Below are 27,689 nucleotides of genomic sequence, written 5' to 3'. Positions count from 1 at the left end.
TATGTTATAATGTATATGATCAGTACAAAGCATCAAAAATCAAATTTCTTTCAGTTATCTTACTCCATAAATATTAGCTAGTGGTAATTTTAATGATATATATTTGAAAAAACATTGAATCTTCTCTAAATGATCTTTTTCTTATTATTTCCTATTTAACTTTCTAAAAAAGTATGATAGAGTAATGTCTAATGTGAAGCAGTGATGGATTAGGACATAATATTAAATAGGTGAATGAACCAATTATAAAATTGCAAATTAATTTGGCTATTTAATCACATACTTTACTACTTTAGTCTTTATCTATTAATTTTCTAGATATTTATTTCTTTTCAAATTGATCTGGGATCCTGAGATGGTGAAACCTATAGGAGCACATCAAAATTTAGAATTAAATCCAATACTTGTAACTCTTACATAAAAGTAATATCTGTGCTAAGTTTTTTGTTTGTTTGTTTGTTTTTAAGGTTTCAGTGATAATCACTGATTGCTAGTATGCAAAATACATAAGATTATTTTCTCATAGTTTTAGAAACTAGAAATTTGAATTCAAGGTAGTAGAATTGGTTTGTTTTGTAATTTCTCATCTTTGCTTGCAGATGGCCATCTTCTACAAGTATCTCAACAACATACTCCTTTTTTCGATGTCGGTGTTCAAACTTCTTTTCAGAACTATTTATGTAAAGGCTCCATCAGGATGAATTGTTTTGAACTTCACCATTGAAGAGTACTGATTTGTGTCAGTTATCATTTTCTATAAAATTTTAAATGTTCATTCATTTTTAGGATGTTAATGGATTTGGTATTCACACATACATTGATTTACTGATCATTATTCTAGACTTCATTACACTAGAACCATTACCTATGACTGTTGTTGGCCAATTACTGTGATTCCAAAGACTATAATGATACAACTCATTCAGTAGATTTATGAAGTTATATGTGTAATGGTGGTCATTCTATAAATTGTAGAGTTAATTATTTAGTAGACAAACCAAAAAAGTTAGAAATCAGAGACATAAAATTTAATAACATGAGAAAAAACTTTGATATTATTGGGTCAAAAGATCACTCAGAATTCCTTCTTTGCCTCTAATTCTTTGCATAAGGTTGAGGCATCCTGGACTCTACTGTGTCCACATTAGCATATGCAATCTTATCCTTGTTCAGTTCACATTAAGCCAGCAATGTTCATGAGATTTTATGGGGGTAGCTTCTGGCATTTCTAGGATACTGAGCAGGTTGTATCTAAGAGTTTAGGATAGATATAGATATGTATACATGTATGTATATATAGCAAAAATAAATTTAAAAAGAGATCATGGATTTGAAAGAACGCAAGGAAAAAAAGACAAAGTTTAGAAAGAGGGCATGGTATGGGGAATGATATAATAATATTATAATCTCAAAAATGTTTATTCAATAATATTTAGCTTTTTAAATTTTTATGATGAAATCATGTTAAATTAACACTATTGAGGGAATTTAAATATTATTATATAATATTTTCAATATGTTGTAAAAATATACACAAGAAAAAAGGAGTAGCCATCTGTTGAGGAGATATATTTGAAACAACTAATTGATATTTTTTCTATGTCTTGGTCCAAATTTCTTGACAGAGTAACAGTCATAGGTATTGGTCCCATCACAATAATTTGTTTTTAACTTCAGTCTTAAAGAACATTGTTTTATCTTTGTAAACATTTTGTATTGGTTCTTAAATGCTGTACCATGATCACTATTTCTGTTAATCATGTAATGTAATGCAGGTCTATTGAATTAGTTTTATCATTTCAACTATTTCTAATCACAGTGATTGAACAACAAAAAATAACATTAGTGATGGACCCCAAATTATAGCTGGATATCTTTGCTTACAACTTAGTAATTAAGTAATTTCTGTAACTAGCAGATATTAACAAAAGAACCTCATGTTTATTACAAAAATAGATGATCTTTGATAGTGACTGACACGATTGATTTCAGTTTGATAGTAGCATATAGGTTAGAATTGAAGATCAGAAAATCACTATATTACTAAGTCTGGCCTCAACCAATGTTTTCCCCTTCTGCCTCAATCTCTGAAACATTTTTTATTACTGGAATATGCTACCATGACTAATTTAACGTTATTGCATTTTCCATGAAAAATGAGTATCTCATTACTATCATCATATATATTTTCATAAAATAGATATAAATGATATGTTTTTATGGATACTTCTATGTGTAAATTATGATCAATTGGAAGAATTATTCTAACCCTTTTAGAATTGCTGTCACTGTTTCCAAATTACACATTAAATGAAAAAGAAGTAAGCATTTGAAAAAACACTATTTTACATATCAGAGATTTAAAAAGAATTTTACAGATATGTGGTCATTTTTTGTGTGTGTGTGCTGAAATGTGATATTTTATTTGTGCTTTGATAAATAAAGCTTTCCTGGAGGTCAGGGGGAAAAGGCCAGCAATTTTAGGTAAACAAAGTCAGGCAGTACGTGCTCTTAACCAGATCACTTATCAGGCAGGATCTCTGTGTGTTGAAGGCCATACTAGGGAACAGAACCAAGTGTGGTAACACACGCCTTTAATCCCAATTCCAACAATAGAGACCTGGAGGTCTGTACAGACAAGAAGTGACAAGGAAGTGAGGTGGCTGGGCTAAGAGACAATGAGAGGGCAGAAAAACAGGGCATACAAAGGTGTGTGTAGACAGGAAGTAACTCACATTTGGAAGCTGCAGAGTTGGTGAAATAATGTTGGCTGGTGGCTTTTCCTGTTTCCCTGATCTTTAAGGCTTTAACCCCTATATTTGGCTCCATGTTTTTTATTTAACAAAACCATTTAGAAATTCATCTACACAGATAAGATACTTTTATGATAAACCCCTTTACGTATTGAATGCCTGAAACAATGTGAAGAAGACATTGTCTATCTTTGAATTATTTATTCAATGACATCTGTAGATTTTGAAGTTCAAAATTAGGAAATACTTCTCAGAAGAACATCCATGAATCTCTATTATCAATTCTGACTCATATGCTGCTATGTTAAGAGGTATGCCAGTTCTTTTATAATGCCAGAGTATGAAAATGCTGGAACAAAAGGTTTGAAGTTTTATTTGGTCAATAAACAATACACCTTATTAAGACATATGAAATATGATATGTAAACTGCTTGCATAAATATTTCTTCATATTTATGGAGTTAGATTTAACACATATCAAGCTTTCTTTTCCAAGTAACTCTCAGAATAGCATTTGTTTATCTTAAGTAAGATAACTCTTGAAAATATAACCTCACTCACCCAAAAGTATAAATGCCCTTACACACTAACTGTTGTGCCCACACCTGGGTAATCAAATAAACAAGTCCACAAAGGACTACACTGTAGACTAAGCGTGAAGGCAAGAGAATTTGCAGTGGGAGCAATGTGTTTAAGGTATTGATTACCGTTACATGACATTATGATTTGTATCTTGACCATGCTGTGGTACACCTTTATCATTGCTTAGGGCAGTGTGGTTTTCCGTTACTTTCTGAAGGTTTTTCGTTAGTATGGAGTAATTATATGTAATAATGGATTTCCCTGTAGCATTTTCAAGCATGTGTACCATGTATTTTGACCATGTTCATCCTTTAACATTTCCTTGTCCTGTTCTTGCTGCCCCCCTTCCGCATCTCACATTGTCCCCGTGGACTTTGATGCTCCATGGAAACGTCTTACTCTCCAGTTCTTGTTCATTGTTTGTTGTCCTTTTAAAAATTGTTTCGCCTTTCAAGCACAGCTGTACGAATTAAAAACTGCAACTCTGTAGCTACCAGCAGCGGTTAGCCACAAGCGCCGTAGCCAGAGGGAATTCTGTTCCCTCAGGTTCCAACTCTTGCAAAGCTATGAAGCAACTAAACTAAATCTCTGTCCCTCAAAAGAGCTCAACATTCAAAGGTTAAGGTGTAATTCTGCTCTTCAGAGAGGCTGAATAGCAAGCAGCTCACTTCCTCTCCTTGCTGGATTCCTCCAAAAAGCCCTAGGTGCTTCTTCTGGCCCCTCCTTACAAACCCTTTCTCACCTGGCTCCTCCCTACCACTTGCTGTCAGCTAGTTGCTGACTCAGCCTCCTGACCTTGGGTTAATTTTGTTTAATCAAACACATCTTTGCATCATTAAACAAACGTTCCAGACCATAAAAAATAAGTAACATACCTTGAAATAATATTCTACAACATTGTTTGTTTTTGTAGTTATTATTCTTACTTAGTAGAATTTATAGAGATTTTATTCTATTGTCAGAAAATAGCTTTAATTATACTGCTTTATTTAGTCATGTTTATTATATTTTAGTAATAAAATGAAATACATTGATTTAGATGAAAAAAATTATTTTAAGTCAGAGCCAAGAACACCAAATCTTTTAGAAATCTGTATATTAACTGCATCATTAAAGAAGTACATATTTCAAAAATATTAGAAAGGGAAAGATTATAAATTCAAACAATGAGGAAGAAGCACAACTAAGTAAAATTGTGTCTTTAAGGTAGATTCTTGATTTTATTAAATTTTGTTGTATATGGTAAACATGGAAATGATTATATTAAATTAGTTATAAAATGTATTTTCAATGTGGTGATTAAAGATGGGTTTTAAAAGCATTATAGTTTGTAAATATTGAGTTACACTACATTTTGATATAAATTTGTTTCAACTTTTATTAAAACAAAAGTTTGTATTCTTTTTATATGTATAAACAAACATGGTTAATGTAAGTGTGAAATCAGATTCACTTTCCCCAGAGTACCTCACACATAGTTCAAAATAGAATGCTTCTCGTAACAGAAAACAACTTGTTAAGCATCATCTGCTGCTCTGTGTGTTTGATAAGATTGACTGAAGCTCAAGTGTTCCAAAAAGAGGCAAAGGTTTAATTACAGACGCAACAGTAGTTTTCACTTTTTATTCTGTCTTCTAGATACATTTGTATGCAAAGACATAAGTTACAACAATGGCATCTTGCATTTTTGCATAATAAACTTTCTTTTCCAAACCATTTACCAAATAACAGAATTCTTTATTGTATAATGAACAAATGGGAAAAAATCAGCTGTTTCTTAGACTTGTTATATTATTTTTTTTAGCTCTCCCTGCTAGTGATTTTCTCTGAGTAGATCTTAGAGCAGGTGGGTTTTTCTAGAAAGTAATAGAAATCATAGCAGTTGAAACAAATAACATACTATACACTTTCATTTTTCTACTCATTCAGCGTTGATGTCTTAGCTAGTGCTTCTATTGCTATATTAAAACACCATGATCAAAAGTAACTTGTGGAGGAAAGGGTTTACTTTAGCTTGCTGTTCCACATTAGAGTCCATCACTGAGAGAAGTTGGGGCAGGAACTCAATAGAGAAGGAACCTGGAAGCAAGAGCTAATGCAGAGTCCATTGAGGAGTACTGCTGAATGGATTATTTTCCATAGCTTGCTCGTTTTGCTTTTCTATAGCACTCTGGACCACAGGGGTTGTATCACCCACAGTGAGCAGGGACCTCTCACATAAATCATCAATCAAGAAAGTGTTCTACACACTAGCCTTCAGCCAATCTAATGGGGAAATTTTCTCAATCAACATATCCTTTGCTCAAACTGACTCTTGCTTGTATCAAATTGACATAGAAGTGGCAAGGTCAGCTATAATATAATTTTCTTTTTCTTTAATTTTTGTTTACTTTTGGAAATTAAAAACATTTTATGTCATACAGTGGAAAATACATGAAGACTTTCATTCATGTCAAAGTTCCCTTGGGAAAGGATGTTTGGACATACTTAAATGAACACATAATTTTAGACACTGGCATAACCTCAGGGCAGTGACACAGAGCTTTGAGTATCTTCATGATGATATCCTGATAAATACTAGTGAAAGAGGAAAAAATTCAGACTCATGAGTACTTTTGTGGATTATATCCTGAGAAATACTAGTGAAAGAGTATTGTAAATTAATGAATAAATAGCATCATTAATTATATGTATATAATTATATATTATTTTTATACTTTAAGATTTCTCAATCTTTATTGTATTTGCATGGGTGTCTTGCCTGTATCTGTGTATATTTTTCATGTATGTGCATTACTCGTGGAGGACAGAGGGAGCACTGAATTCTACAGAACTGTAGACATAGTTGATAGTGAGCATCCATGTTGGGTTTTGTGATTAAACCTAGGTTCTATGCAAAAGCAGCCCATGCTCTAAACTGCTCAGATACCTCTTTATCCTTCACATTTTTGAATAGAAATTATTTCTATATTGAAATTATTTTCTATTAAAATTTGTCCCATCAGTTTTAAATAGCTTCTTAATTTGAAATATAATTTCAACTGAGTAAACATTTGTTTCAAGAAATTATGAAGAGATAACTTCTTTTCTAAATCTTCTGTTTTTTTAATTATCTTCATATATCTTCAGCAAAATCATTATCATCAAGTATACCTAATAGTTACAGTTAGAGAACTAACAATTGTTAATAAATCTGGGATTTTAGTTGTGATTAAATCTAGAAAGAATAACACAACACTGCTCTTCCTTGCATTAAAAATGTGTTTGAAATAGAAATTTCTGTGTTATTTGATAGGCAATGACACTGTTCACAAAAATGCAGACTCAAAGTAAAGATACATGATGACAAAGGAGATTTATGTTACTTCGTCTCTAATATGGTTTACTTTTAGATGGAAATATAATCTAAAACAACAATTTTATATGTATGTAGTTTTTGTAGCAGTCACTACTAAATTGTTTGATTAGAGAAATTTGACATAAGATAAAATAAAACATGGAAAAATGATTTACAAAAAGTTATTACATATAATTAAATATAAATATAAAATTTAGATACTATTCAATTTTAGATTTATAAACAATATTTCCTGTTGCCTCACATATTTTTCATAATGTTAACTTGAAAGCCTTTAATAAAATACATTTTTTATTATTTAACATTATTTGAAATCTGAACTGACACAGCCACTATTAAATCAATGTGGAGGTTCCTCAAAAAAGCAAAAAAATAAATCTACCATAAGATCATACTATTGGGCATATTCTGAAAGTCTAGAGTCTTTTGTAGTTTCTTGTACAGAAATACTTCCTCTTCCATGTCCATTGTTGCTCTACTCACAATATCCAGGGAATGGAAATAACCTAAATGCACATCGACTGAAGAATTGCTCCTGAAATTGTGGTATATCTACACAATGGAACATTATTCAGCTGTTAAGAAAAAACGAACTTATAAATTTTTATGTAGGTGGAGGGAGCTAAAAACAATGACCCCAACTGAGAAAAACCAGACCCAGAAAGACAAACAGTTCACATTCTCTTGTGTGAGGATGCTAGGTTTTATACTTTAAATTAAGTGTTTCATTTCTCGTTCTCGCAGAAATTAGGTGGGCAATAGCATACCTGTAGAGAGGAGGAGAACTCCCAAGGAAATGAAAAGAGAAAGCAAAGTATGGTTATAAATTAATAAAGAGAAAACTATAAGAGAGGGATCAAATGGGGTCAAGGATGAGAGAGGCAATGTAGAGATGGGAAAATGTTCAAAAAATAATACTAAAGTTCTTTGAAAAAAGTTGAAAATACCACCACTCTAGAAGTCTCCTAAAATCCATATATATGAAATTTAAATGGAGTTACAATATAATGGGCAAAGAATACCCCAATCAGACATCATATGCTACTAAATAACCCCCCAGTACCAGGAACAGGTTAAATGTGTTTGAGTCATTGGCCAAAGTCATTGGCCATAGACACCACCAAACATTAGTGTGTATTGCCAGTACTACTGGTCACCCTCTGCAATCTGATGGGAAAACCTTATTGCTGAAGACACCACAAGATTATACCATTAAAAATGGAGAAATCTGACTGATACTTACCTGGAATTTTCACTCCCCTTTGTTAGCATTGATCATGCTGCACAGTGCTATAATATGTTACTGGAAGAGAAAAGCAATAATAATTCTCACCAAACTAAATCATATACACTATAATAAAGATCTTTTTGTAAGATATTCTCTCTATTGAAATAGTGGTATGAATGCTATAGTAGTTACCAACTATGTTTTTTAGTGGATTTGAGGCCTGTTCCATGTTCCAAAATAAAACCCATTTGACATTGTTGATGAAGCCAAGAACCTAAATAGGTCATAAGTACTGTGAGAAAATCTACACTTAAATGAACATAGTAATAAAATGAATCCTATACCCATAGATCAGTGCATTTCTGAACCCTCATCAGAGAAGTCTCTTTTTGCAATAGTGATTGACACCAAAATTAACAGCTGTGTAGTAGTCAAAGAGTGAAAAGGTTTGGAGTGTTCAGCCCTAAATGGGATATCCATATCATGCCCCAGCTATCAATAATCAGGAATCTATATGAAACGGCGTGGAAAGATTGTAAAAGCCAATTGTGGTGGATGATTTTAAGGAAATAGCTATTTCAGGACACAACAGATTAGATGCACATACTAACTCACAGAAATTGAGGCCGAATGCACAAGAACAGCAGGAGCTGAATCTAGAAATCCCAGCAAGTAGAAGGAGAAGTGAGCCGAAAATCCTATTCTTAGGAAGAAAGTTATTCAACAATCGATAGCTTCTGGAAGAGGGCAAAAATATGTTTCCTTCAAGAGAGTGACACTGAGTGTATAAACCACATTTCAGAGCAGGCCCCATGCCCAGAAGATGGCTAATATGAGTCAAACTATGTGTTTTATTTTCATTTTGGTTTTAAAAGAGATAAAGAACATGAAGTTAGTCTGGGAAGGGTAGATTCTCAGGGAGAAGAAAGAAAGTGATAAAATTCATAAAAATAAAATTATTTTAGTTAAAGACGTAACTAGTTAATGATTCTCCATAGTGAGATCTATGGAGTAAATGCAATGATATTTGTCACTTTGTAAATATAAGACTGAAGTATAAATGATAGAAGCATGAATGTCTACAGACTGCTTAGCATATGAGCCTGAGTTAAGCAATAAGACCTCCAGTGTGGGGTTGATAGGTGTATGTGTATTGTAGTAGAACAATGTGGAAAATTTCAGCTTCCTAAAAACAGCTAAATTTCAGCACTGACTAATGCATCCTATCACTAATAGATTTTAGGAAATAAAATTCTCATAAATCAGGAATTGATATAATCCATATAATTACTACACTATTTTGGCCATTAAATTACTCCACAGAGCTCCAATACATATGAAGAAAAAGCAAAAGAACTCAATTATTTCTTTCTATTTCATCTAATTAAATAAAACAAAAATTTTATGAAATTTTTGTTTAAAAATGAAATTTTAAAAAGGTAATTTTAAGTACCTTTTTTAAATTTTTAGTTTTTTTAAATTTTAAGTTTTTAAAAGTCTTAAAATCTATGTAAAAATGTTTCCTCTGAATCACAAATTTTGTCTAAAATACTTTACCTCTGCTGTATATATCATTTTATTTATCGTTAAAATTTGTATATACTTACAATATTTATTTCAATTTTTCCATAATTTTATATAATGTCATTTCAGCTAACTTCTGTTTTTCCATTCATTGCAAAATAACTTACTTATTTAAAAAATTAGTAAGAGCACTTCTAGCTATAATTTCCATGGTCATGTAATTAAGGTTGACATATACTAAAGACCATGTAACAATTAATATATATAACATATTTGTTCATGACCCTAATTGAGGCTTAGCTTCTGTTTCATGTATCTAGGATCTATTATGCTTTCCCATAGTTCAGAGTTCCAGTAAGCACACTAACTGATACATCAAACAGTTTGAAAAAGCAGAAGAGCTTTGTAGCAGTGTTAAGTTATACATAACCATTATCAGATGAGATTCCTCATAGATTTATCCAACTGTAACAGATTTCAAAAAGAAAATATTAATATGTTCTTTTTAGAACAAGGAACCAATCTTTCTACCTGAGGTTAAAAATCAATGTACTTATTTACAAGCATAGGAAGAAGCAGCAGAGCTGTGATAGCTCTACTGTTTATAGCCTTGCAGATTCAACTGCCTCAAGCCCAGAGACTTCATTGAAGAGCAAATAAATTTAGCTTATTTCAAAAATCATAGGCCATGAACTAAGTGAACACATTTCAAAATAAGCATAAGTAATTACATATAACTAAGTGATCATAGTGTAATTTCCCCTTATTACTTCCAGAAACATAAGGGGATATTATAACTAGCATAACTGAGACTATATAGCTTGAATATAAAATATATTTTTCTACTTATTATTTTATTATAATGTTAATTGTTATTACTATTATCAGTTAGCTTCCCTAGCATTATTAAGAGAAAAAAATCTTTATCAATTTTAATTTCATGTTTATTTTAAATAAAATTTAACAAAATATTAGAATAACAATATAAGAAGTTAGGCTGTGATTTGTTTTATATATATATATATATATATATATATATATATATATATAGTATATATATTAAACTGAAGAAGTTATTTTAAAAAGTAAAACTGATAACTTTGTCAATAATTACACTAGATAATAAAACTTTTGTGATCTTATGAACCTGAATCTTTGAAACATTTTATATTGTAACAAAACAAACATATGAACAGAATTTTGAATCTGGACAATAAATAGACTTGTGGACAGAAAGTACTATGCTCTGAAGTAGAGCAACATTTTCATTAAATTATTTATTTGAGATCCTACAATTTTCTTTTTATGTAGGCATACTTTCTTCTTTCAAAGATTTTGGCAAAGTTTGTTTTCATTTCACTTCTAGGAAATTTTTTTTCCCAATTTAATTTCTTCAACAACTCATCCATTGTTCAACAGTGTGATGTTCAGTCTCGGTGAGGTTTTTTTTCTTTTTTTTTTATATGTAGATTTTCGTGTTTTCTTTTTTTTTTATATGTAGATTTTCGTGTTACTTCGATCTAGCTTCATTCCACTCTGATAAAGAGAATGAACTTTCTTGTACTTCTTAGGCTGCTTCATGCCTTAATATGTTCTATTTGAGAGAACATTCCACAAGTTGCCAAAAATAACATGTATTTTTCGAGGTTGGTTATTTTTTAGATGTTGGTTAGATTTATTAGCGTTATAATGTCACTTGGCTCCAGTATTTACTTGTTTTTCATCTGGATGACCCATCCATTGATTAAATTAGTGAATTTAAACATTTCATATAACTATTTTGGGAGTCTGTATATTCTAAGCTAGAATCTGTAATCTTATATCAATAGCATTTATTATAGGAAATTGAATACAATGTGTTTAGACTGCTGTCTTGAATGACTGTCCTCTGAGTCAAGCAAAAACCATCTTTGGGAGTTCATCATTTCCTCCTTGCATGATGAATACAGCAATTGGGAGTATCGATTATTTACATCCTCTCAGGTGTAGGTGTGCAAGGTCACAAAACTCCCACCTGAGTATCCAGACTATCTCTACTACCTATTATGTGCAAGTCTCCCTTAATTGCACATGTTCTCACTGAAGAGCTAGAGTATATAGGCTGGAGTAGACACGGGGAAAAATTGTCCTTCTATGTGGCTACTGGCTATAGAGAAATCCTCATTCCTGTTGGCTTTCTACGTGTCTGGTTGAGGTGAGGAGCAGTCACACTCCTCTTAGATAGCTGGTACTGATGCTTTGTAAGGAAGTCCAATAAACTCATTGATTCTGTACACTATACTTTTGTCAGACTAATGCCCAGGTTTGTGACTAGGACCTTATGAGAAGGAGTAGAGTTTTTTAGGAGGTTTCAAGGTCGTCAATCTTTTCTTCATTGTTTGTGACCCCCAAATCTTGGAACTGTGGGCTTTTCTTGACTTCTACTCCATTCAGTACCTCTCTTATTTACTTTGAACATCTAACACTCAGCATTTCTGGATGTCTGTTTTCTCACTTTCTACTTTTGACTGTGGTCCTTTCTTGCCTTTCCACAGTTCTCATATCTTTCTGCAGTAATCAAACAAGTCTTTTTTTCTGGATTTTCAGGAATGTGGAGGAGCATATTCTCTCTATTTCCACCTTTACATTTATCAAACATAAACTTATGACTTTGGTGTGGCATTCAAATTATCTAGTTGTTGCAATTATTTTATGATCTAAATGAATTAATTACTGGCAAATGCAAAAAAAATGTGTGTAACTCTATAAGTGAAGTTTACAATATCAGGGTCTATAAATTATTATATTATTGTTTTATTAATACAATGGATGTTTACAAAAATAGTGCTTTTCCTGCACAATGAAATTGGCAAAGTAGTATAACAGCAATTTACTTTCTTATGCATCCTGAAATATTAGGCTCGATAATACATATGAATATTGTATGCATTTGTGCCCAAGCAAAATTATTTCATCTTTCTTCTAAGAAAATATATTCCTAGCTAACTTTTTTTATCAATTTCTAATTGCTTTCTCACCTTTATAGTTGAAAGTTAGCAAAAAATGAAAGGCTAAAATCTAAACAAGGTCTATGTGTATTTGTATTACACAAAAACTATTGCTCATATGATACATGATAATTTGTTTCATCCATCTGCAAAAAAAACCTAGTTTTTCTGTCTAATAGGACAATCTTATATTTCCTACACAGCTTATATCTTTAGCTAACAAATAAAAACACCACTTCATATATTTTTCTCACAGTGCCTACTCACTGTTTCATTTTTTATTTTCTACTTAGAATTATTGTCCAAAATATGTAGATAGGTAAATATTAATATATTAATAAATGTCTAAATAACTAATGAATGTAATTATTTTTATTTAATTCGTAATAAGCTTAGCATCAAAGTACATATGAAATTTTAACTCTTTTAATTGAAAATTATTCATGAAATATACCTTGGATATGTTTCCCAACCCACCCCAGCTCAGTTATTCCCAAATCTTACCCACCTCCCTATTCACCCACGCCACTTTATTTTCTTTTTTGCTCTTCCCCTCTATAAAAGAAAAACACATAAAATTCCCCCCAAACAATACAAAAGTAGAAATGAAAATAAACAAGAAAAATATCAGGAAGAATAAGAATACCCAAGTAATAATGATGTAAAATAATTCTACAAAAATACTATTGAGTTGTTTTGTGATGGCCAACTGTTCCTGATCATAGAGCCTACGTGAAGTGTATTGTCAATATACTCAATGACTTTCCACTGGATAAAGCTGATTTTTCCATTGCAAGCAGACATCCCTTGTACATATCATCTTGGCTAAAATGGAAACCTGTGTCCACTTTCACCTCTCAGTACTAAGACGTAGAATGTTTTGTATTCATGCAGACCTTGCTTGTGCATGTTGCCACAGTCTCTGTGAGTTCATATGTTCATGGTTCCTCTTGTGTCAGAAAGACACTGTTTTCTGGAAGTTGTCTATCATTTCTGGCTTTTAAAATCTTGGATAATTTTCCTGATTTTTGAGAAAATGTCTCTCTATGTAGTCCTGGTTTTCCTGAAAGTCACTATGTGGATCATGTTGGCCTCAAACTGATAGAGATATCCCTGTCAATGCATCCCTAGTGCTAGGATTAAAGGCATGTGTGACCACAACCAGTTTTCTCACAGTCTTTCTGCCTCCTCTTCCACATAGCTCCATTGGACATGAAGGTAGTACTTTGATGAAAACATGTTTTAGTACTGAGTGCTCCAAAGACTCTAACATTCTCCACATTTTCTAGTTGTTGGACTCTGTTAGTTCTCAATGCAAGGATTTCTCTGATAGTGCTCAGTGAGGCACTGTTCTGTGGTGTGGATATACAAGTATGTCATAAAGAGTTCATTCAAATGAACAATAATCTTGGGTCTTCCACTAGGCCCATGACTATTTAGTCTCAGGATCGTGACCATGTTAGCAGTGTCAGGTGTGGGTTCCATATGATGGTATCAGCCTTAACTTCAAGCAGAAAGTGGTTGGTTACTCCCATAACATCTGTGCCATGATTGCACCAATATCTCTTGCAGGAAGGTCACTATTGTAGGTTGCAGGGTTTGTAGCTTAGAGATATTGATGATTACCTCTTTCATATGTTAATGTACAGCATGCCTTCCACTATAATTAGTAGTAGTCAGTAGGTGTGAAGCTTCTACTTAACAGTTCAACTTCTGTGTGTTCTATGATATATGCAACTGTGTTCTTAAACAATACACCCTTACTATCAGGTTGTGGGGGAGTAACCTAATAGCTTTGGCAATAGCCTGTGATGATTGAGGTTTCTATGGAGGCCATTTGTCCCAAAACATAAAAGGATATAACCTATTCCTGGCACTGGAGGTTTTACTTGGTGGCTTAAGCTATCTTAGTTGAACATTATCTCTCCTATTATTTGGTGATTCCATTTAATATATATTTCATTAATTTTATATTATAATTATTTAATATTTAATATATATTCATTAATATATATTTCACATATATATGTGAAATGTGTGTGTGTATGTGTGTGAAATGTGTGTGTGTGTGTGTGTGTGTGTGTGTGTGTATTGAGGAAGCTTCTACAATAGTAGGTTTCTAAATGTTTTTGCAATGGCCTTTACTATTAGTTGTTCCTACCTATATTCCTCCTTAAACCTTATCTCCTGCCCACTCCCATTTAATTCTCCTCTTCTGGTTTCCCCTTTGTTTCTTCATAAAGACAGTCTATTTCTCCTTCCTTGGTAGTTTGTCCCCTAACTCCTAGTCCTTAATGAGGTACCTAACCTCTGTGGTTATTCAGATTGTAGCTCATATATCAGTGACTTAAAAGCAAATATCCTCCTATAAAAGAAAATATATAATATTATTATCTTTTGGGTAAACCTCACTCACTCAGGTTGGTTTTATTTTTCTAGTTCCTTTTATTCTCATATAAATTTCATAAGTTCATTTCTCTTGAAAGCTCAACAATATTTGTTATATAAATGTACCACAATTTCATTGTTCTTTCAGTGGATGGGTATCTAAGCTGCTTCAAATTTCTAAGTATTATTAATAGAGTAGCCATGAACATGTATGAGTAAGTATCCATGTAGTAGGATGTAGAGTGCTTTGGGTGTATGTTGAACAGAAGTATGGTATGGCTGGATCTTGTGGTAGTTCTGTCCTTAGTTTCCTGAGGATAGAACTACCTCACCACACCATTTTTCATAGTGGCTCTACAGGTTTGTACCTCAACCAGCAATGGAAAAGTATTACCCTTTCAGTAATTCTGAGCCAAAAATATGCTGTAATTTATTTTATATGAATCTTCCCATGTCCTAGTATCTTCTTCAACCTCCTTCTTCAATTTTCTAACTTTTTATTATCCAAGTCTCACTTTTTGGTTATAGTTATCCTATTATTGCTGATTCTGAATGACCAAATTAAAGTCTCAAAATATATTTGAATCTGCATTTTCCTGATGGATAATGATGTTTAACATTTCTTTATATGTTTCTTAGCCAATTGTGTTTCATCTTCCATAACTCTTTGATCATTTCTGTACCCCATTTTGAAACTGAGATGTTTGTGTTTTTGATGTCCAGGTATTGTTGTCATTGTTCTTATTCTCTATATTTTAGATAATAACCCTCTGTCAGATAAATAATTTTAAAGATCTTTCTCATTCTATATCCTGCAGCTTTGCCCAGATGATGGTATACATTGATATTCTGAAGCTTCCCAACTGCATGATATTCTTATTTAATTGTTGTTGGTATTAATGTCTGGGTTATCAGTATCCTGTCCAGAATATCTTTTCTTGTTCCAATATTGTTCCAATATTGTTCCAAGCCTATTTCCCACTTTCTCTTCTATTACATTTAGGTCATATTGTCTTATATTGAAGCTCTTGATCTATTTGGAATTGAATTTCATGAAAGGTGGTAAATAAGGATGTATTTGAATTTGTCTATATGTAAGCATGTATTTGACCAACATCATTTGTCTTTTCTCCATTCTATAATTTTGGCTTCTTTTTCAAAAATCTAGTGTTCATAGATATATGGACTTATGTATGGTTCTTCAATTCAATTCTATCGACCAATGTATTTGCTTTTATGTCAATACCATGAGGTTTTTCTTACAATAGCTTTATAATACAACTTGAAGTCTGGTATGATGATATCTCCAGAATTAGATATTTTCCTTAATTTTTGTGTAGAGTTGTGTTGGAATTTGGTAGGTTTTGTATTGAATCTGTAGATTGCTTTTGGATGATTATTTTCACTATATTAATTTACATATCCATGAACATTGGAGACATTTCCACATTCTGTTATCTTCTTCAATTACTTTCTACAGGGTCCTAAAGGCTTTATTGTCTTCAGTTGTTGTGTTACAAGTATCTCAAGCTATTTTTTGAAGTTAAATGTGAAAGATACTGTCTCTCTGATTTCTCTAGTCTATTTATCATTTGTATACATGAAGTCTACTAATTTTACTGTAAAATTGTATCATGTACTGCAATGAAGGTATTTTTCAGGTATAGAAGTTTCCTGGTAGAGATTTTCTTCTCTGTCATGTATAAAGTCTTATTATCCTAAAATAAGGTATTTTGAGTTCTTTTTTTGTGTGTGTTGGTATCCTCTTTATCTCCCTCAGTTGTAGCTAAAGTTTTACTACCTGGCCCACAGTCAGGACAAATCTCTCTCACCTGCCAGTCCCACAGCCGCTCAGACCCAACCAAGTAAACACAGAGACTTATATTGGTTACAAACTGTATGGCCGTGGCAGGCTTTTTGCTGACTGTTCTTACAACCTAAATTAATCCATTTCTATAAATCTATACATTGCCACATGGCTCGTGGCTTACCGGCATCTTCACATGCTGTTTGTCCTGGTGGCGGCTGGCAGTGTCTCTCTGACTCAGCCTTCCACTTCCCAGTTTTATTCTCCTTCTTGTCCCGCCTATACTTCCTGCCAAGCCAATGGCCCATCAGTGTTTTATTTATTCACCAATCAGCAACACATTTGCCATACAGAACATCCCACAGCACTCAGTTGTTTTATCACTCTTGTTAAGACTTCAAGTGCTATATTGAATAGGTATGGAGAACATGGACATTCTTGTCTTGTTCCTGATTTAAACTGAAATGCTTTGAATTTCTCTCAAATATGATTAGGATATGTTCCTTTAACATCTATTTCATGAAATTATTTGAGGAGTATGGAGTTAATTATTTGAAGGCCTGGTAGAATTTTTCACTGAATCCTTCTGACCCTGATAATTTTTTTTTTTGGGGGGGCCTAGTAGTCTTTTCATTACTACTTCTATTTCAGTAGGGGTCACAGGTCTGTTTAAATTACTTATTTGATCCTTATTTATCATTGATAGGTCATATATATCAAAGGGATTCATCCATTTCTTTCAGGTTTGCCAGTGTGATAAAGTCCAGAATTTTAAAGCTTGCCCTTATGATTTTCTGATTTATTTGGTGTCTGTTGTTATAACCCCTTTTTCATCTCTAATTTTGTTTATCTGGATCTTCTCCTTCTGCCTTTTAGTTAATTTGGCTAGAGGTTGTTCAATCAAGTTGATTTTCTCAAAGAACCAACTCTTCATTTCATTGATTCTTTGTATTATTTTGTTGTTTCCATCTCATTGATTTTAGCCCTGAGCTTAATTATTCCTTGCCATTTCATCTTTTTGGATGCTATTTCTGCTGTTATTCTGATCTTATAGATATGTTGCTAAGTCACTAATGAGTGATACTTCCAACTTTTGATGTAGGCACTTAGTCCTCTGACCTGCTTCTTGAATTGACTTCATTGTGTTCATAGGCTGTGTTTGTTCTGTTTTCATTTCATTCAATTCTAAGATGTTTTAATTTCCTTTTTGATTCCTGCCTTCATCCACTTTTCATTTGGTAGTGAGTAGTTCAGTTTCCAGCTGGAACCCAGGGATTCAAGGTGTTTTATCTATTTTCTTGTATCTGTTGAGATTTGATTTGTGTTCAGGTATGTGATTAATTTTGTAGAAAGTTCCATGAGCCTCTTAAAGGAAAGTATATTCTTTGTGTTTTTATGAAATGGTCTGTAGATGTCTGCTAGGACCATTTGCTTTATGACTTTATTGAACCATAACATTTCTCTGTTCAGTATTTTTCTTTCTCTATAACCTGTTTATCCTCAAGAGAGAGGTACTGAAGTTACCCATTATCACTGTGTGAGGCGCAAGATGTTATTTTAACTTGGGTAGTGTTTCTTTTATGAAATTATGTGTCCTAATATCTGGTACATAAATGTTTGGGATTCCGATGTCCTCTGGCAGAGGTTTCCTTTAATGACTATGTAGTGTCTTTCTCTATGCAATCTCTTCTGATTAGCTTTTCTTTGAAGTCTATTTTCTCAGAGATTAAAAATGGCTACCTCTGCTTGCTTCATTGTTCTATTTGCTTTTCCATCCTCTTATCCTGAGGTCTATGTTTGAAGTTCAGGTATGTTTCTTGGAAGCAACAGAAATATGGATCCTATTTCTAATCCAAATTGTTACTTTTTGTTTTTGTTTTTATTGGAGTATTAAGACCATTGACATTGAGAGTTATATCAATGAACAGTGTTTATTGATTCTTGTTATTTTGGTTTTTTATATATGTTTCACATTCCTTTGATATATTGTTCTGAAATAATTTATTCCTTGTGAATTCTTGTATACTGTTGATGTTTTCAGTCTGGAGTTTCCTTTCTAGTGCCTTCTATAGAGCTGGATTGGTAGATAGAAATTTCTTCAATTTGGTTTTATTATGGAATGTTTTTGTTTATCTATCAATTGTGAATGACAGTTTTGCAGAGTACAGTAATTTAGGCTGGTTTCTGTGGCCTCTTAGGTTTGAAGAACATCCACCTATTTGGGCTATTCTGGCTTTTAGAGTCTCAACTGATATTTCCAATGGTCTTGCTTTTATATGTTATAGTTTTGTTTTTTGGGTTGTTATTTTGCCCATGGCAGATTTTAATTTTTTTTATCCTTTTCATTTAGTGCTTTGATTGTTATGAGTCACAAGGAACTTCTTTTCTGGTCCTGTTTATTTAGTATTCTGTATGATTCTTGTACCTTGATAGGCAACTCCTTCTTTACATTGGAGTAATTTTTTTCCATAATTTTGCTAAAAAAATTTCTATGTCTTTGACCTAGGTTTATAGAACTTTCAGTGACTGTTTTATTCCTAGTGACTCGGATTGTCTTGATGCTTTGATACTGGATTTTTTTTTATTTTTAGATTTATCATTTATTTTCTAACTTGTCTTTAACACCTGAAATATTCTTTCCTATGTCTCATAATCTATGTACTTACTCCTTAGTTTTCCTTTTTTTATGGGGCAAAAGAGTTTTTTTTTTGTCTTTGTTTTTGTTCTTTTTTAAACAAAGTTGAATCTTCAAGCGAAAATGTCATTACCAGTGATACTGGAACCTTCTTTGAGAAGCTCATACAAAGACCTGGATACAGATTCTGTTCATGGCACATAATACATGCAACAGGAAAAGTCTATAGCCAACCCTGCTGTTTCCACAGGGTTTCCTTTGTATCGTAATCAGACACATTTACTTAAGCTTTTCTAATCTATAAAAGTTATGCTTAAAGAGGTCATGATTTACTTTGCATGCTTTGTCTTCTCCATCAAAGCTATTACCTAGGTCTTATGCATTTGCTCTTGTGGACTGTGCATTAAATGGTTGATTGTGGCACTGTCCAGACTCACTGAAGAAGTTACCCTTTTCCTTAAATTTTTAATTTCAAATTTTATTTCAATTTGGGTACCTTTAGTGATGCTACCTCTTTTTAAATTATACTTTCACATCTTGAATTGTTTTCCTCATTGCTTCAAGTTTTTTTTTTATTGACTTCATTAAGGGATTTATTAATATCTTCTTTTGGTTCCTTGAACATATTCATAATTGTTATTTTAAAGTCTTTTTTTTTTTTGCTTCAGCTATATTACATTTACCAGGGCATATTGCAGGAGAGTTACTTGCTTCTGGTAGAGACATACTGTCTTGTCTGTTGATGTTTTAGGTTTAGTGCTAGGATACAGGGATCTGGAGTTAGGAAATTTGAGGATTTTTTTTTTTTTTTTTTGGTGTTAATACCTTGTCTTGTCTTCTTAGGTGAGTGTTTCACTATTGGATTGTTGCTGACCTGTATATGTCCATGGCAATTATGCTGTTGTGTGGGTCCCTACTAGAGATTGTTTCTGTGCATTGGTAGGTGGGTAGGGAACAGAATAGAATGGAGATTGCTAGGAGGAAATGGTTGGAGAAGCTGTGGGAAAGGGCTAGGGGTTACAGATTGGAGTCAGAACCAGAAAGAGGAGTCTCAAGAAAGTTGACTTGCGAGGGGAGCTCCTACAAGCAGGCTGCTACAGGATTAAGAATAAGTCTAGAGAGATAATAAAATATACAGAGCAAAGTAAAAGTCACCTACCTCAGTCCCAGTCTAATGTGGCCACTAGAGATCCCTGATAGAAAATATTTCTGCAGATTGGTCGCTGACACAAAAGAATGGAAATAGACTAGAAGAGAAACCTGAGAGGGTTAGTAGGAAAGAGCTAAACTGGATATGCACCAAGAGATAGAGTCTCCAAGGATAGATATGCTTTTTAAATATATTCTTTCTTTCTTTTTTTTTTTTTTTTTTTTTTTTTTTTTTGGTTTTTTGAGACAGGGTTTCTCTGTGTAGCTTTGTGCCTTTCCTGGAACTCACTTGGTAGCCCAGGCTGGCCTCAAACTCACAGAGATCCGCCTGCCTCTGCCTCCCGAGTGATGGGATTAAAGGTATGCGCCACCACCGCCCGGCTTAAATATATTCTTTCTAAGAAATGAAATTCTTAAAATTGTTAATATTATATCCTATGCATTGTGATTCTGTTTTTTATATGAACATCATGCCATCTAATGTATCACTCAGTGTTCAAATTCTTTAGTTCTCTCTCCTCCTGTTACTCTAAACCTCAGTATAAATCTGAAATTTTTATCAACACTTAAATATTATAAATGTATTTCTTATTATCAAAAGGCTCCTATGTTTGTTGTTATAAGAATCAATGTGAAAACTCATGCCTCACAACCATCTGTATTCCATTTCCTGGGGATACATTGTTCTTATCTTGCTTCTGAGGTCACCAGGCATGCAAGTGGCACACAGACATACAGGTAGACTAAAACACCCACACAAATAAAATAAAATAAAATTTAAAATTAATCAATGTAAAAATGTCTCTACTCTTCAAAGTTATCTAGATAGTCAATGTAATTTCTGTCAAGTTTCCAAGAACATAATTTCAAACTAAACAATCTTACAATCACATTCAGAGAATCACAAACAAACTCAATAGCAAAATCAACTGAGGATCAAAACACTAAACAGGAAATATTATGAAATTATCTATCAGAATATATTACAATGACATATCATCAAAATAGCATTTTGAAGGCATATCTATCAGAATATATTACAATGACATATCATCAAAATAGCATTTTGAAGGCATAAATACACACACATAGAGAAAGAGTGAGAGTGAGAGTGAGAGTGAGAGAGAGAGAGAGAGAGAGAGAGAGAGAGAGAACAATGATTAAGAATGGAGAGCCTAGAATTTAACTATAACTATCTGGTTTTTAACAAATCTATATTTTAATCTATATTTATCTATAATTTAATCTATAACTATCTGGTTTTTAACAAATGTGCTAACAGTAATTACTGAAAAAATATACATGTTTCAATAGCTTGTGTTACAAAAGATAAATGTCCACATCCAGAAGAATGAAGTAGAACCATTGTCTCTCATCAATTAAAAAGAGTTAAAATTAATTAGATTTGCATATAAATGTTCAACCTGTGGGCAAACAAAAGGCAGGTGAGGACTCTTGGAAGGAATTCTACAAAGTACAGGAAACAAGAGAAAAATCAAAATTCAATGATATCAATTGCAATAGATCTTGTACAGGAAAAAAATAATGAACTGAATGAAGGACATGACACAGAATGGGAGAAAATATTTACAATATCTACAGCTGACTAGAATTCATGTCTGGAAAATATAAAGTAAAAAAAAAAAATCCATGTAGATTCATGTAGCCAGAAGTTTTCCTGTGTCCCATCCTTCCTGCAGATGCTTGGACATGTAAACACAGAAGCTTATATTATTTATAACAGCTTGGCCATTAGCTCAGGTTTATTACTGACTAGCTCTTACACTCAAATTAACCCATAATTCTTGTTTATGTTTATGTTTAGTCACGTGGCTTGGTACCTTTTCTCAGTTCTGCCTTGTCATCTTGCTTCCTCTGTGTCTGGCTGGTGACTCCTGACTCTGCCTTCCTCTTCCTGTCTCTCTCCTGAATTTCCTGCCTGGTGATAGCCTGACTCGCCATAGGCCAGAGCAGCTTCTTATTAACCAATAATAGTAACAAATATTCACAGCATACAGCAAGATATCCCACAGCACTTCTCCTTTTCTGTCTAATCAAAAAGGAAGATTTCAACTTTAACATAGTAAAATTACATATAATAGAAACAATTATCAAGCAAGCATTACTGTTATAATAGCTAGTCTATTTGCATTTGACAAAATTAAAGAAAATATTCTATCTAGCCTATATTTGTGAGTCTGAAGTTTCATGTCTAATTTATCTTTTATCATGACTAAGGAAAACTATAATTATAACTATCTAGTCTTCAACTACATTAAAGAAGCTAAAAGGATATAATATTACCTAAGTAAACAGGAAATGCATTATAAGCAACTTCCAAAATTCTGGAAATGACAGAGGCAGCTGGCTACCTGGACAGTCATCCAAAGTTCCTCTGTAATATTGGAGCATCCATCTTCATCCAATAGGCCTAGAGTTTTTTAGTCACTTCTCCCTGTGTCCTGCAGAATGTCTGGCAGTCTTCTCTGCAAAGCAGAAACCTGAAGGACTATTTTGCCTTTTTTTTTTTGACAAATTCAGTGGTCACTTTCCTATGGGTCCTGTATATCCAGTTTATATAACATATTATCAGCAGTCCAGGCAAGAGTAGTTTCTTGCCCAATTCACTAGTTTTTTGTTTTTGTTTTTGTTTTTGTTTTTGTTTTTGTTTTTGGCAAGAAGAAGATAAACTCCATATGGAGTGTCTTTGATGCCCATACTCCTCTTTGAAGTAAATTGGTCCTGAACTAAATTTGAAGCAGATGTATCTCACTGTCCAGAAAGTCTTAAGTTTTTAAAACATTTTAAATGCCATAGTCTTTAGGTCTTTGAAGTATTTGAACATTATCTACCTAATAGAAATATATCTATGTATACCTTGAGAACTTAACTAACATGACTATAAGTTTGACTATTTTAGAAGACTAATTATTAATCTATATTTCTTAATTATACATTACAATTTCAAATGAGCTTTAAAACATAATACCTTAAACAAGAGTATGTATATATATATATATACATATATATATAGTATAACAAAATTAACTTTAATTTTGTATCAATAAACTAAAATCCATACCAATGTAAAACATTTTTAAACAAGTTGTTGCTCTTTAAAAGTAGATTCAATAATCTACCCTTTTATCCTATCATATATTTCTATATCATATCCCCCTTTATTAACCAGTCATAGCAACACATATTAACATCATACAGAAAGATATCCCACACAGCAGATTCAAACATTTCTAGATTATTTTAATAACTTCACCATGCAACTGATATGTCCTTATTTTTTATAATGTAGTGGCAATGAAAGAATATTAAGAAAAAGGTTTTGGTTGCTGTTATTTTATCATGTTTAGTGCAGTACTATCTTGTTTAATGCTCAAAGTTGAGAAAGAAAATGCATTCAGTGTGTCCAAACTGAGAAGAAAGTTCAAAATCTAAGGATCACCACTTCAAGTCCGTATTCAGGGTCCTAACAGAAGAAATGCACATACTTTAAGTAGCCTGGTCAGGTGGAGTCCTTGCTTGGAGGCTGCCTGTCATTGTAAATCTTCTTTCAGGGGACAAGTTCTCTCTCTGACAACATGTTTCTCCTATAGCTTCCCAGGGCTTCAGACTTTCCTTCACCGATGAGATTCCTGTGATAACTGTAATTTATTGTGATCTGGGTTTTCTAGAGTACAATAGCCAAATAGAGGGACACAAGGAGTTTTTTTTTTTTACATTTTCCCACTTTTTGTTTTCACAACTTAATCCTGAGGTGAAATTTTGCCATGCATGGTACAAATACCATTAACATAATACCAGTAGGAACCAAGTTCAGAACAATTTTAATAGTGCCAGGTGACTGCATAAGAGTCATTTCTCCATAACCTCTTGGTTTTTAGTTAATTTGAAAGGGCTATTATGAGCAATTCCATGTTGTTTCTTTGAGTCGGAGACTCAGGCTTAACGTATTAAATCTATGGATTCTAAACCAATAAACATAAAAAGTTAAGTGTATTTGACATTTCACAATCTAAATGCTTTGGATAGTAGCTAATATGTGAGAAATTGCTATCCATAGGTCTCTGAAACCTTATCATTAACTACAGTACTCAAGAATACATAAAGTAATTACTCTCTTGGGTAAGCTATACTTCCATCAACAAAATAAAAAATAACATTAATTGTATTATGTATAATATGTATAAGTAGGTTTATATTCACACATTTATGTAAACCAATATATTGCATCTAATTTTGTGGAATGGTCTATAGATACATAGTAATATATAATGTGACTATATAATTTACATAGAAAAATATTATTCTGACTAGTTTTGAGTGATTTGTGCATATGTGTTTAATTTTGTTTTGTGCTGAATATTTAAGTTCTGTCAAAATTAATATTTTTAAATTATTACTATTAGTGTGACAGGATTAGATGAGGTATTGTGGGAAATAATTGGGTCATGAAAGCAGAAGTATCAAATTGGATTGATTGGCTCATAAAAGATGCCAAAATTGATTGTCCACTTTCTCTTATTCATATGACCTGGCAGAAATATTAGCATCAAATAAATACATAGCATTTTAAAAGAATCTGAAACAGTTAGCAGGTGTACATGTCTACATGTCTATAAACCCTTGAAGGGCTGGAAAGAAAGCTCAGCAGCGGCTTGCTTGTCTACCATGTGCACTCTTCGCTTTTAATTTCATATCTGAGAGAAAAAAAAGCACTTTTATAGGAAGTTACGATTATTACTTTTAAGTGTCAAGTTGATACAACCTACAATCACCTGGGAATAAATTCATGAGCGGTTTTATGCATGTATGTACTGGGTTGACGTGAGGGATGGGGCTGTGGGAATGGGAGGAGGGAGAGAGCACTGAAAGAGCTGACTAGAAACTTGTGCAAGGGAAATTCCTAGAAATCTACCAGGATGACCCCAGCTAAGACTCCTAGCAATGGTGGATGCATAGCCTGGGAGAGAGAGAGAGGGGGAGAGGGAGAGGGAGATGGAGAGAGAGAGAGAGAGAGAGAGAGAGAGAGAGAGAGAGAGAGAGAGAGAGAGAGAGAGAGAGAGAGAGAAAGAGAACTAGAAAATGAGTATGCATGCATTCACTTTTTTCTTTCCTTGCCTAGATGTGATGTGACTTTCTTTTTCAAGTTCCTGCCTTGATTTTCCCACAGTGATAGAAAATAACACATAATTCTAAGCTAAAATAAAGCCTTGTCCATGAGCATGATTTTGTCAGGATATTTTTTCTTGAAAATAGAAATGAAGCCAGGACAGGATCCTAGTGTTTTTTCAAGAATCTTTTCTGTACCTCCAATTCTTAATTGAGAAGCATATCAGAATGTTTAAGTATACATGTTTACATTATGCTTAAATTAGAAATACAAAAGCACTAATTTCATTCAAAATGCAATACAAAAATATCTGGTGGCTATTAGTTAAAATAAATAATTTGATGTGTCTAGCCAAGATAGGTTCTTTTAAAATTTAAAAGAATATGGAATATATTATTATTGGCTTAATTAATAACATGAGTATAACTTCCATAATAAGCCTAATATGGAATTATCACAAAGGTTCTTAAATTTACATTTATAATGTGGCTCTCATCATGATATCAGTTATTTCTCATTTTTGTGAGATTCTTGTGTTAATTATTAAATTAGTAACTGAGTAATTTAGGTAACTTTATTGGTGAAACTCAGAATCCTAATGTTCATGGACACAAGTTTCAGTCAACACACTTATTCATTTTATTCTATGTGGTGACCCATGAACATATCTCCTAAACAAGCCTGCACATTCAGCTGTAGTTACAGAACAGATACTTCTAGTTGTATTTCTGGATATGAGCCACAGCACTGAAGAAAATTCTGGATCAGAAATGTGAATTCAGCCAACTCTTGTTAACTTAAAACCTCTGAGGCTGCTAATTTTTAAACTTGTGTATCACCAAGTCCTCCCATAGATGTTGAAATCTTAGGTATGAGAATCTCGGAATTTGAGACTTGGATGTCCTGAATGCATCTAATATGATTCAATACATACTTTGTTTTCTTCCTTTATTTCCTATCCTGGATCACGTGCTTATAAGGTCATTATTTCTAGGTAGCACCTATTTTAATATCCTGCATTACTAAGCTATAGCTAGTACCTTATTATTCAACAGCGTTTGTGGAAAGGGGTTATGAGACATTATGTGTAAGAAATGACTAATGTATTTGAAGTAAAATTACTGTGATTTTTTAAATTATCTATTACCATGTAGGATTTTCTAAATTTTAGAAAGATATATTTAGTGTTTATTATATTCTGGACATAAAAACAAGGCTCATTGCATGCATATTCACATATGTATGCAGGTACATAATTATATATGCATAACACTAATATATATATATGTATACAAAGAACTTATATTACATGTATTTTTATCAAATAATTTAAGTACTACATATGTAGATTCTATATCCAGTTTAACAATCACACAGAAAGGTAACATCAAGTTCGTTTTCAAACAAAAGAAGTCTAGTAAGAGAGAAACTGTAGAATTTGCCCCTAATGTGATCCATTAAGAGACTGAGTAATGCAAAGTGTGATAAAATGGCTCTAATTCATGAAATACACTGACAGCATCACTGAATAAGCAGCACCTGTTTGCTTTCTTCATTAGCAGTTTGTTAAAAGTCTGGAAACAAAACGAATCTGTTAAAAGTGAAATTGTGTTCAGTAACTGTCTTTCATCAATTTTTGAATGACTCTCACGAACACTTGCCAACAATCTGGTAAAGATGAGTTTTTTACATCAACCACTAATAATCAACCAGCATGCCCTGTGGATGCTAAAAAAAAAAAAAAAAAAAAAAAAAAAAGCGCAAGCTCAGTTAGTTGATGAATGAATGGACCAACCAAAATACATTGTCTGATCCTCACAAAATTCAAACCAAAGATAAAAATGCTTGAGTTTGCAAGGTATGTGGGAAACAAAACAAAACAAAACAAAGCGGTGCTTAAATTGTAGACATCCTTCCTCAACTCTAATGAAGAGAATCCAGAGCTTGAAAATGTGCAGGAATTTAAACCTGAGGTGGAGACATAGCACAAACTTTTCTTTAGAGCAACACACACACACAGTCAAACTGGGTTATGGAGAAAAAAAAAGTAGTGAATACCATATGTGTATTATAGGAAAATAATTAAATTTGTAAAGTAATTTATATTTAAACTGTCTATTCGTGGCAGAAAAATTATATGCAAACAACTT

Source organism: Peromyscus eremicus, chromosome 15 (genome assembly GCF_949786415.1).
Source record: "Peromyscus eremicus chromosome 15, PerEre_H2_v1, whole genome shotgun sequence".
Lineage (NCBI taxonomy): Eukaryota > Metazoa > Chordata > Mammalia > Rodentia > Cricetidae > Peromyscus > Peromyscus eremicus.
The sequence above is the reverse complement of the archived record's forward strand: the minus strand, read 5'-3'. Positions refer to the sequence as shown.